Here is an 18,750-nt window from a genome sequence, read left to right on the forward strand (position 1 = left end):
AATAAGTATTTTTGATAGCTCTTATCGCAATAATGTTGCTAAACTAATATATAACCCAAAAATATAATTTGATGTAAATCCAATATTTGAGAGAAATTAATGTTACTGGATCTGGCTTAATCACCAGCCTACTGTAGGGTGTATAGACCTAGTCTGCGTTCATACAGTAGGCATCCGGTGCCCTTAGCTTTGTCTGCGATTGACGTATTTATCCCCCAGTGGAAGAATAATCGTGGAATTTACCATTTTTTGACAACAGCTGTATTGTTATACAACAAAATGTCCCAGGGGCTTACTAATAGTGCCTTATTATTGCCAAAAATGAAGCAATATTTTGCAAGAACTAGTAGCAGAAAATCAACCAGCACGAGCACAGCCGTACCCAGCACGAGCACAGCCGTACCCAGCACGAGCACAGCCGTACCCAGCACTAGCACAGCCGTACCCAGCACTAGCACAGCCGTACCCAGCACGCGTACAGCTCGTGCTGGGTAATTTTAAGTACATAGTGTTAATTTTAAGTACATAGTGTTCAAATTAAGGTTGCAGTACAGAAATTTTAGTGAAAAAAGTTTTCATAAACTGTATTGTAGTACTCTACATATAGCAGAACTACTTATCAATACAGTGCTAACGGCATAATACAGTACACATACAGCATCCTAGCCTTAGCGCAAACGATAGCTTCGCCTCTCACCCCTTGCAGGACTCGGACCGCCTCTCACCCCTTGCAGCTCTCGGACCGCCTTTCACCCCTTGCGGCTCTCGGATCGCCTCTCACTTTTTGTGGTTGTCAGACCACTTACACGTACCATTTTAACTTAAGTCTTGTCTACTGTAATCCTATAATGTTTAATTTTGTTTTACCTCTTCTTCAACATTTCTTACTTGTCCTTGTCTGTGGCAGTTGGTTCTGAAGCATGCTTTATTGTGCTCTTTTTTAGATTTTGTCTATCATCTTTACTATACATTATATATAGACATCTAAACCAATTTCCAACATTCATTTTTTTATCATCCTGACTTGATATTAATATTAATGAGCCAATTTTTTGCAAAATATTTATCTGCATTATGTCCATAGTTAAAAATTCAATATAGGCAATAATGCAAGCTGATTACATCTTCATTTATGCCCAACTTTCACTCTTATTAGGGTAAAGTGGATAGGCACCTGTTTGGTAAGAATGGAGTGTAATGTTAGGGTGGAAATATAAAGATATTTAATAAGACCTCACCTTAATCTTCATCAATCAATCAAACATTAACCAGAGCTACTTTCAAGTGTGGTCTAGAGCAGACACTTGCGAGATACTGTACCGACGCTCAGTGCGCTCAACTCACACCAACGTATCACCTGTGTACTTCTGTATATTCGACCAAATATATATATAGTATCTTAGTGTCTGTATTTATTGTCATCATACTTTACGTAACAATAGAAACGTTACATTGGTGGTGACCTCGGAGTGACTGTGGTGAACGCTGCGAGGGGTGAAGGCTGCAGATGGCTGCGAGGCTGCGAAGGCTGTGGTGGAGGCTGCAAGGGCTCCGGGTCATGGCATATTATATAAAGGCATGAACACATCTTTTTAATAGCCATCCCGATGAGAACAGCAAGTAACAGGTATAAAGCAACAGCAGCGACGATGTCAAGCATGGTGGTGCAGCGAGGTCTCACAGCTCACACACCGTTCAGGACCACACAATACTTTCACCAGGAACGTAACAGCAGATATATTGCAGCTAAATAAAACACTTGATGGAGAGCTTTGTGTTGGTGTCGTTGTGGGTGAGACCGAATCTGATGGTGCTCGATGTTGTTGTATCATCACCATCATCATCTCGCAAGTGTCTGCTCTAGACCACACTTGAAAGTAGCTCTGGTTAATGTTTGCTATTCTGCTGCTTATATGCTCGGGCAACACCTCACCGTGTTGCCCGGGCAACGCCTCACCTCATTCATCTCCAAAGGTTGACAGGAATATTAACAATGCATTTGGAGCGAGTATATTATTGGGCTAATCTACTCGCTACAGTACATAAATAGTTGATTTACAAACATAATATTGGACATACAATAGTACATACAATACCTAAAGCCACTAGTACGCATAGCGTTTTGGGCATATTATTGAGAGAGGAAAGATATTTATACTTAAACAAATTTTTATTTTTTTACCGACACTCTCCCTATTGATGAGAACTACAACCTAATGAAGATAAATGTGAATTTAATGTAGATACTGTAATAAACGAAAGTTTTTAATGTCATCAGAGAAGCAGAAATATAGGCAAATTTTAAATCCCTTGTCATAAATATAACTGTAGTGAAAGCAAAGATATATGCATTTTGATAGTTACAAAGACAGCTCTTTAACACTGGTGGAACACGAACAAGGGGAACTTAGTACCCAAATGAGCCACAGAGATATTAGAAAGAATTTTTTCAGTGTCAGAGTAGTTAACAAATGGAATGTATTTTTATGATATGGAATCCATATCACAAAAATCAGGCGATTTTTGCCGCTAACCGCGGAAAACCGCTCTATTTTCGACGCTAGCGGCCAGAAACCATGTGATTTTTGCAGCTGGCGGGCAAAAAAATCGCGAATTTTGCCGCTACCTGCCAAAAATCGACCAATTTTCGACGCTAGCGGCCAAAAAAGGGGCTATTTTCGCCGCTAGCGGCCAAAAATGGGGCGCTTTTCGCCGCTACCAGCCAAAAATAGCGCGATTTTCGCCGCTAGCGGCCAAAAACCGTGCGATTTTCGCCACTAGCGGCCAAAAATCGGGCGCTAATGGCCGAAAACCGCACTCTTTTCGACGCTAGCGGCCAGAAACCATGAGATTTTTGCAGCTGGCGGGCAAAAATCGCGCGAATTTCGCCGCTACCTGCCAAAAACCACGCGATTTTCGCCGCTAGCGGCCAAAAACTATGCAATTTTCGCAGCTAGCGGCCAAAAACCGCGTGATTTTCGCCGCTAGCGGCCAAAAACCGTGCGATTTTCACAGCTGGCGGGCAAAAATCGCGCGATTTAAGCTGCTAGCGGCCAAAAATCGTGCGAATATCGCCGCTAGCGGCCAAAAATCGTGCGAATTTCGCCGCTAGCGGCCAGAAAGTATGTGATTTTTGCAGCTGGCGGGCGAAAATCGCGCGGTTTTTGGCCGGTAGCGGCCAAAAACCATGCGATTTTCGCAGCTGGCGGCCAAAAATCGCGATTTTCGCCGCTACCGGCCAAAAATACCGCGATTTTCGCCGCTAGCGGCCAAAAACCGTGCGATTTTCGCCGCTAGCGGCCAAAAAACGGGACGATTTTTGCCGCTAACGGCCGAAAACCGCGCTATTTTCGACGCTAGCGGCCAGAAACTATGCGATTTTTGCAGCTGGTGGGCAAAAATTGCGATTTTCGCCGCTACCGGCCAAAAACCGTGCGATTTTCGCCGCTAGCGGCCAAAAACCGTGCGATTTTCGCCGCTTGCGGCCAAAAATCGTGCAAATTTCGCCGCTAGCGGCCAAAAATCGTGCGAATTTTGCCGCTAGGGGCCAAAAATCGCGTGATTTTCGCCGCTAGCGGCCAGAAACTATGCGATTTTTGCAGTTGGCGGGCAAAAATAGCGCGATTTTCGCCGCTACCGGCCAAAAACCGCGCGATTTTCGCCGCTAGCAGCCAAATACCATGCGATTTTCGCAGCTGGCGGGCAAAAATCGCGATTTTCGCCGCTACCGGCCAAAAATAGTGCGATTTTCGCCGCTTGTAGCCAAAAATCGGGCGATTTTTGCTGCTAACAGCCGAAAACCGCGCTATTTTCGACGCTAGCGGCCAGAAACCATGCGATTTTTGCAGCTGGCGGGGAAAAATCGCGCGAATTTCGCCGCTACCTCCGAAAAATCGACCGATTTTTGCCTCTAGCGGCCAAAAAAGGGGCTATTTTCGCCGCTAGTGACCAAAAATGGGTCGATTTTCGCCGCAAGCAGCCAAAAATCGTGCAAATTTCGCCGCTAGCGGCCAAAACTTGTGCGAATTTCGCCGCTAGCGGCCAAAATTCGCACGATATTCGCCGCTAGCGGCTAGAAACTATGCGATTTTTGCAGCTGGCGGGCAAAAATAGCGCGATTTTCGCCGCTACCGGCCAAAAACCGCGCGATTTTCGCCGCTAGCGGCCAAAAACCATGCGATTTTGGCAGCTGGCGGGTAAAAATCGCGATTTTACCCGCTACCGGCCAAAAATAGCGCTGTGACGGTTCTATTGTTACGTAAAGTATGGTGACAAATAAACACAGACACTAAGATACTATATATATATTTGGTCGAATATACAGAAGTACACAGGTGATACGTTGGTGTGAGTTGAGCGCACTGAGCGTTGGTACAGTATCACGCAAGTGTCTGCTCTAGACCACACTTGAAAGTAGACTAGTTAATGTTATTCTTGCTGCTTATATTGCTCGGGCAACACCTCACCGTGTTGCCCGGGTAACGCCTCACCTCATTCATCTCCAAAGATTGACAGGAATATTAACACTATATTTGGAGCGAGTATATTATTGGGATAATCTACTCGCTACAGCGCGATTTTCGCCGCTATTGTTACGTAAAGTATGGTGACAAATAAACACAGACACTAAGATACTATATATATATTTGGTCGAATATACAGAAGTACACAGGTGATACGTTGGTGTGAGTTGAGCGCACTGAGCGTTGGTACAGTATCACGCAAGTGTCTGCTCTAGACCACACTTGAAAGTAGACTAGTTAATGTTTGCTATTCTTGCTGCTTATATTGCTCGGGCAACACCTCACCGTGTTGCCCGGGTAACGCCTCACCTCATTCATCTGCAAAGATTGACAGGAATATTAACACTATATTTGGAGCGAGTATATTATTGGGATAATCTACTCGCTACAGCGCGATTTTCGCCGCTAGCGGCCAAAAACCGTGCGATTTTCGCAGCTAGCGGCCAAAAATCGGGCGATTTTGCCGCTAACGGCCAAAAACCGCGCTATTTCGACCCTAGCGGCCAGAAACCATGCGATTTTTGCAGCTGGCGGGCAAAAATCGCGCGAATTTCGCCGCTACCTGCCAAAAATAGCGCGATTTTCGCCGATACCGGCCAAAAACCATGCGATTTTCGCAGCTGGCGGGCAAAAATCGCGATTTTCGCCACTACCGGCCAAAAATAGCGCGATTTTCGCCGCTAGCGGCCAAAAACCTTGCGATTTTCGCAACTGGCGGGCAAAAAAACGCGATTTTTGCGGCTAGCGGCCAAAAATTGTGCGAATTTCGCTGCTAACGGCCAAAAATCGTGCGATTTTCGCCGCTACCGGCCAGAAACTATGCGATTTTTGCAGTTGGTAGGCAAAAATAGCGCGATTTTCGCCGCAACCGGTCAAAATTAGCGAGATTTTCGCCGCTAGCGGCCAAAAATCGTGCAAATTTCGTCGCTACTTGCCAAAAATCGCGATTTTCGCCGCTACTGGTCAAACATAGCGCGATTTTCGTCGCTAGCGGCCAAAAACTGTGCGATTTTCACCGCTAGCGGCCCAAAATCGGGCGATTTTTGCCACTAACGGCCGAAAACCGCGCTATTTTTGACGCTAGCGGCCAGAAACCATGCGATTTTTGCAGCTGGCGGCCAAAAACCACGCGAATTTCGCCGCTACCTGCCAAAAATCGACTGATTTTCGCCGCAACTGGCCAAAAACCGCGCGATTTTCGCCGCTAGCGGCCAAAAACCATGCGATTTTCACAGCTGGCGGGCAAAAATAGCGATTTTTGCCGTATCGGCCAAAAATAGCGCGGTTTTCTCCACTAGCGGCCAAAAACCGTGCGATTTTCGTCGCTAGCGGCCAAAAATCGTGTGATTTTCGCCGCTAGCGGCCAGAAACTATGCGATTTTTGCAGCTGGCGGGCAAAAATAGCGCGATTTTCGCCGCTAGCGGCCAAAAACCGTGCGATTTTCGCCGCTAGCGGCCAAAAATCGGGCGATTTTTGCCGCTAACGGCCGTAAACCGCACTATTTTCGACGCTAGTGGCCAGAAACCATGCGATTTTTGCAGCTGGCGGGCAAAAATCGCGCGAATTTCGCCGCTACCTGCCAAAAATCGCGATTTTCACCGCTACCAGCCAAGAACCGCGCGATTTTCTCCGCTAGCGGCCAAAAACCATGAGATTTTCACAGCTGGCGGGCAAAAATCGCGATATTTGCCGCTACCGGCCAAAATTAGCGCGATTTTTGCCGCTAGCGGCCAAAAACCGTGCGATTTTCGCCGCTAGCGGCCAAAACTCGTGCAAATTTCGCCGCTAGCGGCCAAAAATCGTGCGAATTTCGCCGCTAGCGGCCAAAAATCGTGCGATTTTCGCTGCTAGCGGCCAGAAACTATGCGATTTTTGCAGCGGGCGGGCAAAAATAGCGCGATTTTCGCCGCTACCGGCCAAAAATCGTGCGATTTCCGCCGCTAGCGGCCAGAAACTATGCGATTTTTGCAGCTGGTAGGCAAAAATAGCGCGATTTTCGCCGCAACCGGTCAAAAACCGTGCGATTTTCCCCGCTAGCGGCCAAAAACCATACGATTTTCGCTGCTAGCGGCCAAAAAAAGTGAGATTTTTGCCTCTAGCGGCCAGAAACTATGCGATTTTTGCAGCTGGCGGGCAAAAATAGCGCAATTTTCGCCGCTACCGGCCAAAAACCATGTGCTTTTCGCCGCTAGCGGCCAAAAACCATGCGATTTTCGCAGCTGGCGGGCAAAAGTCGCGATTTTCGCCGCTACCGGCCAAAAACCGTGCGATTTTCGCCGTTAGCAGCCAAAAATCGTGCAAATTTGGCCACTAGCGGCCAAAAATCGTGCGAATTTCGCCGCTAGCGGCCAAAAATAGTGCAAATTTCGCCGCTAGCGGCCAAAAATCGTGCGATTTTCGCCGCTAGCGGCCAGAAACTATGCGATTTTTGCAACTGGCGGGCGAAAATACCGCGATTTTCGCCGCTACCGGCCAAAAACCATGCGATTTTCGCAGCTGGCGAGCAGAAATCGCGATTTTCGCCGCTACCGGCCAAAAATAGCGCGATTTTCATCACTAGCGGCCAAAAACCGTGCGATTTTCGCCGCTAGAGGCCAAAAATCGGGCGATTTTTGCCGCTAACGGCCAAAAACCGCGCTATTTTCGACGCTAGCGGCCAGAAACTATGCGATTTTTGCAGCTGGCGGCCAAAAACCGCCCGAATTTCGCCGCTACCTGCCAAAAATCGACCGATTTTCGCCGCTACCGACCAAAAACCGCGCGATTTTCGCCGCTAGCGGCCAAAAACCATGCGATTTTCGCAGCTGGCGGGCAAAAATCGCGATTTTCGCCGCTACCGGCCAAAAATAGTGCGATTTTTGCCGCTATCGGCCAAAAACCATGCGATTTTCGCCGCTAGCGGCCAAAAATCATGCAAATTTCGCCGCTAGCGGGCAAAAAACGCGATTTTTGCCGCTACCGGCCAAAAATAGCGCGATTTTCGCCGCTAGCGGCCAAAAACCGTGCGATTTTCGCCGCTAGCGGCCAAAAATCTTGCAAATTTCGCCGCTAGCGGCCAAAAACCGTGCGATTTTTGCCGCTAGCGGCCAGAAACTATGCGATTTTTGCAGCTGGCGGCCAAAAACCGCGCGAATTTCGCCGCTATCTGCCAAAAATCGACCGATTTTCGCCGCTACCGGCCAAAAACTGCGCAATTTTCGCCGCTAGCGGCCAAAAACCATGCAATTTTCGCAGCTGGCGGGCAAAAATCGCGATTTTCGCCACTATCGGACATAAATAGTGCGATTTTCGCCGCTAGCGGCCAAAAACCGTGCGATTTTCGCCGCTAGCGGCCAAAAACCGTGCGATTTTCGCCGCTAGCGGCCAAAAATCGTGCAAATTTCGCCGCTAGCGTCCAAAAATCGTGCGAATTTCGCCGCTAGCGGCCAAAAATAGTGCGATTTTCGCCGCTAGTGGCCAGAAACTATGCGATTTTTGCAGCTGGCGGGCAAAAATAGCGCCATTTTCGCCGCTACCGGCCAAAAACCGCGCGATTTTCGCCGCTAGCGGCCAAAAACCATGCGATTTTCGCAGCTGGCGGCCAAAAATCGCGATTTTCACCACTACCGGCCAAAAATCGGGCGATTTTTGCCGCTAACGGCCAAAAACCGCGCTATTTTTTACGCTAGCGGCCAGTAACTATGCGATTTTTGCAGCTGGCGGCCAAAAATCATGCAAATTTTGCCGCTAGCGGCCAAAAATCGTGCGATTTTCACCGCTAGCGGCCAGAAACTATGCGATTTTTGCAGCTGGCGGGCGAAAATACCGTGATTTTCGCCGTTACCGGCCAAAAACCATGCGATTTTCGCAGCTGGCGAGCAGAAATCGCGATTTTCGCCGCTACCGGCCAAAAATAGCGTGATTTTCGTCACTAGCGGCCAAAAACCGTGCGATTTTCGCCGCTAGAGGCCAAAAATCGGGCGATTTTTGCCGCTAACGGCCAAAAACCGCGCTATTTTTGACGCTAGCGGCCAGAAACTATGCGATTTTTGCAGCTGGCGGCCAAAAATCATGCAAATTTCGCCGCTAGCGGCCAAAAATCGTGCGAGTTTCGCCGCTAGTGCCCAAAAATAGTGCGATTTTCGCCGCTAGCGGCCAGAAACTATGCGATTTTTGCAGCTGGCGGCCAAAAACCGAGCGATTTTCCCCGCTAGCGGCCAAAAACCATACGATTTTCGCTGCTAGCGGCCAAAAATAGTGAGATTTTCGCCTCTAGCGGCCAGAAACTATGTGATTTTTGCAGCTGGCGGGCAAAAATAGCGCAATTTTCGCCGCTACCGGCCAAAAACCATGCGCTTTTCGCCGCTAGCGGTCAAAAACCATGCGATTTTCGCAGCTGGCGGGCAAAAGTCGCGATTTTCGCCGCTACCGGCCAAAAACCGTGCGATTTTCGCCGTTAGCGGCCAAAAATCGTGCAAATTTGGCCACTAGCGGCCAAAAATCGTACGAATTTCGACGCTAGCGGCCAGAAACTATGCGATTTTTGCAGCTGGCGGCCAAAAACCGCGCGAATTTCGCCGCTACCTGCCAAAAATCGACCGATTTTCGCCGCTACCGACCAAAAACCGCGCGATTTTCGCCGCTAGCGGCCAAAAACCATGCGATTTTCGCAGCTGGCGGGCAATTATCGCGATTTTCGCCGCTACCGGCCCAAAACCGTGCGATTTTCGCCGCTAGCGGCCAAAAATCGGGCGATTTTTGCCGCTAGCGGCCGAAAACCGCACTATTTTCGACGCTAGCGGCCAGAAACCATGCGATTTTTGCAGCTGGCAGCCAAAAACCGCGCGAATTATTCCGCTATCTGCCAAAAATCGCGATTTTCACCGCTACCGGCCAGAAACCGCGCGATTTTAGCCGCTAGCGGCCAAAAACCGTGCGATTTTCGCCGCTACGGGCCAAAAATCGAGCGATTTTTGCCGCTATCGGCCAAAAACCATGCGATTTTCACAGCTGGCGGGCAAAAAACGCGATTTTTGCCGCTAGCGGCCAAAAATCGTGCGAATTTCGCCGCTAGCGGCCAAAAATTATGCGATTTTCGCCGCTAGCGGCCAGAAACTATGCGATTTTTGCAGCTGGTAGGCAAAAATAGCGCGAATTTCGCCGCTAGCGGCCAAAATTAGCGCGATTTTTGCAGCTGGTAGGCAAAAATAGCGCGAATTTCGCCGCTAGCGGCCAAAATTAGCGCGATTTTCGCCGCTAGCGGCCAAAAACCGTGAGATTTTCGCAGCTATTGGCCAAAAATCATGCAAATTTCGCCGCTACCTGCCAAAAATCGCGATTTTCGCCGCTACCGGGCAAAAATAGCGCGATTTTCGCCGCTAGCGGCCAAAAATCGGGCGATTTTTGCCGCTAGCTGCCGAAAACCGCACTATTTTCGACGCTAGCGGCCAGAAACCATGCGATTTTTGCAGCTGGCGGCCAAAAACCACGCGAATTTTTCCGCTATCTGCCAAAAATCGCGATTTTCACCGCTACCGGCCAGAAACCGCGCGATTTTAGCCGCTAGCGGCCAAAAACCATGCGATTTTCGCAGCTGGCGGCCAAAAATCGCGATTTTCGCCGCTACCGGCCAAAAACCGCGCGATTTTCGCCGGTAGCGGCCAAAGACCATGCGTTTTTCGCAGCTGGCAGGCAAAGATCCCGATTTTCGCCGCTACCGGCCAAAAATAGCGCGATTCTCGCCGCTACCGGCCAAAAACCGTGCGATTATCGCCGCTAGCGGCCAAAAATCGTGCAAATTTCGCCGCTAGGGGCCAAAAAAAGTGCGAATTTCGCCGCTAGCGGCCAGAAACTATGCGATTTTTGCAGCTGGCGGGCGAAAATAGTACGATTTTCGCCGATACCGGCCAAAAACCACGCTATTTTTGACCCGCTAGCGGCCAAAAACCATGCAATTTTCGCAGCTGGCGGGCAAAAATTGCGATTTTTGTCGCTACGGGCCAAAAATAGCGCGATTTTCGCCGCTACCGGCCAAAAATAGCGCGATTTTCGCCGCTAGCGGGCAAAAACCTTGCGATTTGGGGTGACATGATAGAGGTTTACAAGTGGATGAATGGACATAACCGGGGGGATATTAATAGGGTATTAAAAGTATCAACACAGGACAGAACACGAAACAATGGATATAAATTGGATAAGTTTAGATTTAGGAAAGACTTGGGTAAATACTGGTTCAGTAACAGGGTTGTTGATTTGTGGAACCAATTGCCGCGTAACATTGTGGAGGTGGGGTCCCTCGATTGTTTCAAGCACGGGTTGGACAAGTATATGAGTGGGATTGGGTGGTTATAGAATAGGAGCTGCCTCGTATGGGCCAATAGGCCTTCTGCAGTTACCTTTGTTCTTATGTTCTTAGGTGGGGTCCCTCGATTGTTTCAAGCACGGGTTGGACAAGTATATGAGTGGGATTGGGTGGTTATAGAATAGGAGCTGCCTCGTATGGGCCAATAGGCCTTCTGCAGTTACCTTTGTTCTTATGTTCTTATGTTCTTATTTTCCCCGCTAGCGGCCAAAAACCATGCGATTTTCGCAGCTGGCGGGCAAAAATCGCGATTTTCGCCGCTACCGGCCAAAAATAGCGCGATTTTCGCCGGTAGCGGCCAAAAACCGTGCGATTTTCGCCGCTAGCGGCCAAAAATCGTGCGAATTTCGCCGCTAACGGCCAAAAATAGTGCGATTTTCGCCGCTAGCGGCCAAAAATCGTGCGATTTTCGCCGCTAGCGGCCAAAAATAGTGCGATTTTTGCCGCTAGCGGCCAAAAACCATGCGATTTTTGCAGGTGGCGGGCAAAAATCGCGATTTTCACAGCTACTGGCCAAAAATAGCGCTTTTTTCGCTGCTAGCGGCCAAAAATCGTGCGAATTTCGCCGCTAGCGGCCAAAAATCGGGCGATTTTTGCCGCTAGCGGCCAAAAACCTTGCGATTTTCGCAGCTGGCGGGCAAAAAACGCGATTTTTGCCGCTAGCGGCCAAAAATCGTGCGAATTTCGCCGCTAGGGGCCAAAAATCGGGCGATTTTTGGCGGTAGGGGCCAGAAACTCTGCGATTTTCGCAGCTGGCGGGCAAAAAAAACCGCGCGAATTTCGCCGCTATCTGCCAAAAACCGTGCGATTTTCGCCGCTAGCGGCCAAAAATCGTGCGAATTTCGCCGCTAGCGGCCAAAAATAATGCGATTTTCGCCGCAACGGGCCAAAAATCGAGCGATTTTTGCCGCTATCGGCCAAAAACCATGCGATTTTCACAGCTGGCGGGCAAAAAACGCGATTTTTGCCGCTAGCGGCCAAAAATCGTGCGAATTTCGCCGCTAGCGGCCAAAAATTATGCGATTTTCGCCGCTAGCGGCCAGAAACTATGCGATTTTTGCAGCTGGTAGGCAAAAATAGCGCGATTTTCGCCGCTACCGGCCAAAATTAGCGCGATTTTTGCCGCTAGCGGCCAAAAATCGTGCGAATTTCGCCGCTAGCGGCCAAAAATTATGCGATTTTCGCCGCTAGCGTCCAGAAACTATGCGATTTTTGCAGCTGGTAGGCAAAAATAGCGCGATTTTCGCCGCTACCGGCCAAAATTAGCGCGATTTTCGCCGCTACCGGCCAAAATTAGCGCGATTTTCGCCGCTAGCGGCCAAAAATCGGGCGATTTTTGCCGCTAGCGGCCGAAAACCGCACTATTTTCGACGCTAGCGGCCAGAAACCATGCGATTTTTGCAGCTGGCGGCCAAAAACCACGCGAATTTTTCCGCTATCTGCCAAAAATCGCGATTTTCACCGCTACCGGCCAGAAACCGCGCGATTTTAGCCGCTAGCGGCCAAAAACCATGCGATTTTCGCAGCTGGCGGGCAAAAAACGCAATTTTTTCCGCTAGCGGCCAAAAATCGTGCGAATTTCGCCGCTAGGAGCCAAAAATCGGGCGATTTTTGGCGGTAGGGGCCAGAAATTCTGCGATTTTCGCAGCTGGCGGGCAAAAAACCGCGCGAATTTCGCAGCTGGCGGGCAAAAATCGCGATTTTCGCCGCTATCGGACAAAAATAGTGCGATTTTCGCCGCTAGCGGCCAAAAACCGTGCGATTTTCGCCGCTAGCGGCCAAAAATCGTGCAAATTTCGCCGCTAGCGGCCAAAAAACCGCGCGAATTTCGCAGCTGGCGGGCAAAAATCGCGATTTTCGCCGCTATCGGACAAAAATAGTGCGATTTTCGCCGCTAGCGGCCAAAAACCGTGCGATTTTCGCCGCTAGCGGCCAAAAATCGTGCAAATTTCGCCGCTAGCGGCCAAAAAACGTGCGAATTTCGCCGCTAGCGGCCAAAAATAGTGCGATTTTCGCCGCTACGGGCCAAAAATCGAGCGATTTTTGCCGCTATCGGCCAAAAACCATGCGATTTTCACAGCTGGCGGGCAAAAAACGCGATTTTTGCCGCTAGCGGCCAAAAATCGTGCGAATTTCGCCGCTAGCGGCCAAAAATTATGCGATTTTCGCCGCTAGCGGCCAGAAACTATGCGATTTTTGCAGCTGGTAGGCAAAAATAGCGCGATTTTCGCCGCTACCGGCCAAAATTAGCGCGATTTTTGCCGCTAGCGGCCAAAAATCGTGCGAATTTCGCCGCTAGCGGCCAAAAATTATGCAATTTTCGCCGCTAGCGGCCAGAAACTATGCGATTTTTGCAGCTGGTAGGCAAAAATAGCGCGATTTTCGCCGCTACCGGCCAAAATTAGCGCGATTTTCGCCGCTAGCGGCCAAAAACCTTGAGATTTTCGCAGCTATTGGCCAAAAATCATGCAAATTTCGCCGCTACCTGCCAAAAATCGCGATTTTCGCCGCTACCGGCCAAAAATAGTGCGATTTTCGCCGCTAGCGGCCAGAAACTATGAGATTTTTGCAGCTGGCGGGCAAAAATAGCGCTTTTTTCGCCGCTAGCAGCCAAAAACCGTGCGATTTTCGCCGCTAGGGGCCAAAAATCGGGCGATTTTTGCCGCTAGCGGCCAAAAACCATGCGATTTTTGCAGCTGGCGGCCAAAAATCATGCAAATTTCGCCGCTAGCGGCCAAAAATCGTGCGAGTTTCGCCGCTAGTGCCCAAAAATAGTGCGATTTTCGCCGCTAGCGGCCAGAAACTATGCGATTTTTGCAGCTGGCGGCCAAAAACCGAGCGATTTTCCCCGCTAGCGGCCAAAAACCATACGATTTTCGCTGCTAGCGGCCAAAAATAGTGAGATTTTCGCCTCTAGCGGCCAGAAACTATGTGATTTTTGCAGCTGGCGGGCAAAAATAGCGCAATTTTCGCCGCTACCGGCCAAAAACCATGCGCTTTTCGCCGCTAGCGGCCAAAAACCATGCGATTTTCGCAGCTGGCGGGCAAAAGTCGCGATTTTCGCCGCTACCGGCCAAAAACCGTGCGATTTTCGCCGTTAGCGGCCAAAAATCGTGCAAATTTGGCCACTAGCGGCCAAAAATCGTGCGAATTTCGACGCTAGCGGCCAGAAACTATGCGATTTTTGCAGCTGGCGGCCAAAAACCGCGCGAATTTCGCCGCTACCTGCCAAAAATCGACCGATTTTCGCCGCTACCGACCAAAAACCGCGCGATTTTCGCCGCTAGCGGCCAAAAACCATGCGATTTTCGCAGCTGGCGGGCAATTATCGCGATTTTCGCCGCTACCGGCCAAAAACCGTGCGATTCTCGCCGCTAGCGGCCAAAAATCGGGCGATTTTTGCCGCTAGCGGCCGAAAACCGCACCATTTTCGACGCTAGCGGCCAGAAACCATGCGATTTTTGCAGCTGGCAGCCAAAAACCGCGCGAATTATTCCGCTATCTGCCAAAAATCGCGATTTTCACCGCTACCGGCCAGAAACCGCGCGATTTTAGCCGCTAGCGGCCAAAAACCATGCGATTTTCGCCGCTAGCGGCCAAAAACCTTGAGATTTTCGCAGCTATTGGCCAAAAATCATGCAAATTTCGCCGCTACCTGCCAAAAATCGCGATTTTCGCCGCTACCGGCCAAAAATAGTGCGATTTTCCCCGCTAGCGGCCAGAAACTATGCGATTTTTGCAGCTGGCGGGCAAAAATAACGCGATTTTCGCCGCTTCCGGCCAAAAACCGCGCGATTTTCGCCGATAGCGGCCAAAAACCGTGCGATTTTCGTCGCTAGCGGCCAAAAATTGTGCAAATTTCACCGCTAGCGGCCAAAAATCGTGCAAATTTCGCCGCTAGCGGCCAAAAATCGTGCGATTTTCGCCGCTAGCGGCCAAAAATAGTGCGATTTTTGCCGCTAGCGGCCAAAAACCATGCGATTTTCGCAGGTGGCGGGCAAAAATTGCGATTTTCGCAGCTACCGGCCAAAAATAGCGCTTTTTTCGCCTCTAGCAGCCAAGAACCGTGCGATTTTCGCCGCTAGGGGCCAAAAATCGGGCGATTTTTGCCGCTAGCGGCGAAAAACCATGCGATTTTCGCAGCTGGCGGGCAAAAAACGCAATTTTTTCCGCTAGCGGCCAAAAATCGTGCGAATTTCGCCGCTAGGGGCCAAAAATCGACCGATTTTCGCCGCTACCGGCCAAAAACTGCGCGATTTTCGCCGCTAGCGGCCAAAAACCATGCGATTTTCGCAGCTGGCGGGCAAAAATCGCGATTTTCGCCGCTATCGGACAAAAATAGTGCGATTTTCGCCGCTAGCGGCCAAAAACCGTGCGATTTTCGCCGCTAGCGGCCAAAAATAGTGCGATTTTTGCCGCTATCGGCCAAAAACCATGCGATTTTCGCCGCTAGCGGCCAAAAATCATGCAAATTTCGCCGCTAGCGGGCAAAAAACGCGATTTTTGCCGCTACCGGCCAAAAATAGCGCGATTTTCGCCGCTAGCGGCCAAAAACCGTGCGATTTTCGCCGCTAGCGGCCAAAAATCTTGCAAATTTCGCCGCTAGCGGCCAAAAACCGTGCGATTTTTGCCGCTAGCGGCCAGAAACTATGCGATTTTTGCAGCTGGCGGCCAAAAACCGCGCGAATTTCGCCGCTATCTGCCAAAAATCGACCGATTTTCGCCGCTTCCGGCCAAAAACTGCACAATTTTCGCCGCTAGCGGCCAAAAACCATGCAATTTTCGCAGCTGGCGGGCAAAAATCGCGATTTTCGCCACTATCGGACATAAATAGTTCGATTTTCGCCGCTAGCGGCCAAAAACCGTGCGATTTTCGCCGCTAGCGGCCAAAAACCGTGCGATTTTCGCCGCTAGCGGCCAAAAATCGTGCAAATTTCGCCGCTAGCGTCCAAAAATCGTGCGAATTTCGCCGCTAGCGGCCAAAAATAGTGCGATTTTCGCCGCTAGTGGCCAGAAACTATGCGATTTTTGCAGCTGGCGGGCAAAAATAGCGCCATTTTCCCCGCTACCGGCCAAAAACCGCGCGATTTTCGCCGCTAGCGGCCAAAAACCATGCGATTTTCGCAGCTGGCGGCCAAAAATCGCGATTTTCACCACTACCGGCCAAAAATCGGGCGATTTTTGCCGCTAACGGCCAAAAACCGCGCTATTTTTTACGCTAGCGGCCAGTAACTATGCGATTTTTGCAGCTGGCGGCCAAAAATCATGCAAATTTCGCCGCTAGCGGCCAAAAATCGTGCGATTTTCACCGCTAGCGGCCAGAAACTATGCGATTTTTGCAGCTGGCGGGCGAAAATACCGTGATTTTCGCCGTTACCGGCCAAAAACCATGCGATTTTCGCAGCTGGCGAGCAGAAATCGCGATTTTCGCCGCTACCGGCCAAAAATAGCGTGATTTTCGTCACTAGCGGCCAAAAACCGTGCGATTTTCGCCGCTAGAGGCCAAAAATCGGGCGATTTTTGCCGCTAACGGCCAAAAACCGCGCTATTTTTGACGCTAGCGGCCAGAAACTATGCGATTTTTGCAGCTGGCGGCCAAAAATCATGCAAATTTCGCCGCTAGCGGCCAAAAATCGTGCGAGTTTCGCCGCTAGTGCCCAAAAATAGTGCGATTTTCGCCGCTAGCGGCCAGAAACTATGCGATTTTTGCAGCTGGCGGCCAAAAACCGAGCGATTTTCCCCGCTAGCGGCCAAAAACCATACGATTTTCGCTGCTAGCGGCCAAAAATAGTGAGATTTTCGCCTCTAGCGGCCAGAAACTATGTGATTTTTGCAGCTGGCGGGCAAAAATAGCGCAATTTTCGCCGCTACCGGCCAAAAACCATGCGCTTTTCGCCGCTAGCGGCCAAAAACCATGCGATTTTCGCAGCTGGCGGGCAAAAGTCGCGATTTTCGCCGCTACCGGCCAAAAACCGTGCGATTTTCGCCGTTAGCGGCCAAAAATCGTGCAAATTTGGCCACTAGCGGCCAAAAATCGTGCGAATTTCGACGCTAGCGGCCAGAAACTATGCGATTTTTGCAGCTGGCGGCCAAAAACCGCGCGAATTTCGCCGCTACCTGCCAAAAATCGACCGATTTTCGCCGCTACCGACCAAAAACCGCGCGATTTTCGCCGCTAGCGGCCAAAAACCATGCGATTTTCGCAGCTGGCGGGCAATTATCGCGATTTTCGCCGCTACCGGCCAAAAACCGTGCGATTTTCGCCGCTAGCGGCCAAAAATCGGGCGATTTTTGCCGCTAGCGGCCGAAAACCGCACTATTTTCGACGCTAGCGGCCAGAAACCATGCGATTTTTGCAGCTGGCAGCCAAAAACCGCGCGAATTATTCCGCTATCTGCCAAAAATCGCGATTTTCACCGCTACCGGCCAGAAACCGCGCGATTTTAGCCGCTAGCGGCCAAAAACCATGCGATTTTCGCAGCTGGCGGCCAAAAATCGCGATTTTCGCCGCTACCGGCCAAAAATAGCGCGACTTTCGCCGCTAGCGGCCGAAAACCGTCCGATTTTCGCCGCTAGCGGCCAAAAATCGGGCGATTTTTGCCGCTAACGGCCGAAAACTTTGCTATTTTCGACGCTAGCGGCCAGAAACCATGCGATTTTTGCAGCTGGCGGCCAAAAACCGCGCGAATTTTTCCGCTATCTGCCAAAAATCGACCGATTTTCGCCGCTACCGGCCAAAAACTCCGCGATTTTCGCAGCTGGCGGGCAAAAATCGCGATTTTTGCCGCTATCGGACAAAAATAGTGCGATTGTCGCCGCTAGCGGCCAAAAACCGTGCGATTTTCGCCGCTAGCGGCCAAAAATCGTGCAAATTTCGCCGCTAGCGGCCAAAAATCGTGCGAATTTCGCCGCTAGCGGCCAAAAATAGTGCGATTTTCGCCGCTAGAGGCCAGAAACTATGTGATTTTTGCAGCTGGCGGGCAAAAATAGCGCGATTTTCGCCGCTACCGGCCAAAAACCGCGCGATTTTCGCCGCTAGCGGCCAAAAACCATGCGATTTTCGCAGCTGGTGGCCAAAAATCGCGATTTTCACCGCTACCGGCCAAAAATAGCGCGATTTTAGCCGATAGCGGCCAAAAACCGTGCGATTTTCGCCGCTACGGGCCAAAAATCGAGCGATTTTTGCCGCTATCGGCCAAAAACCATGCGATTTTCACAGCTGGCGGGCAAAAAACGCGATTTTTGCCGCTAGCGGCCAAAAATCGTGCGAATTTCGCCGCTAGCGGCCAAAAATTATGCGATTTTCGCCGCTAGCGGCCAGAAACTATGCAATTTTTGCAGCTGGTAGGCAAAAATAGCGCAAATTTCGCCGCTAGCGGCCAAAATTAGCGCGATTTTCGCCGCTAGCGGCCAAAAACCGTGAGATTTTCGCAGCTATTGGCCAAAAATCATGCAAATTTCGCCGCTACCTGCCAAAAATCGCGATTTTCGCCGCTACCGGGCAAAAATAGCGCGATTTTCGCCGCTAGCGGCCAAAAATCGGGCGATTTTTGCCGCTAGCGGCCGAAAACCGCACTATTTTCGACGCTAGCGGCCAGAAACCATGCGATTTTTGCAGCTGGCGGCCAAATACCACGCGAATTTTTCCGCTATCTGCCAAAAATCGCGATTTTCACCGCTACCGGCCAGAAACCGCGCGATTTTAGCCGCTAGCGGCCAAAAACCATGCGATTTTCGCAGCTGGCGGCCAAAAATCGCGATTTTCGCCGCTACCGGCCTAAAACCGCGCGATTTTCGCCGGTAGCGGCCAAAGACCATGCGTTTTTCGCAGCTGGCAGGCAAAGATCCCGATTTTCGCCGCTACCGGCCAAAAATAGCGCGATTCT

This window comes from Procambarus clarkii, chromosome 74 (genome assembly GCF_040958095.1).
Source record: "Procambarus clarkii isolate CNS0578487 chromosome 74, FALCON_Pclarkii_2.0, whole genome shotgun sequence".
NCBI lineage: Eukaryota > Metazoa > Arthropoda > Malacostraca > Decapoda > Cambaridae > Procambarus > Procambarus clarkii.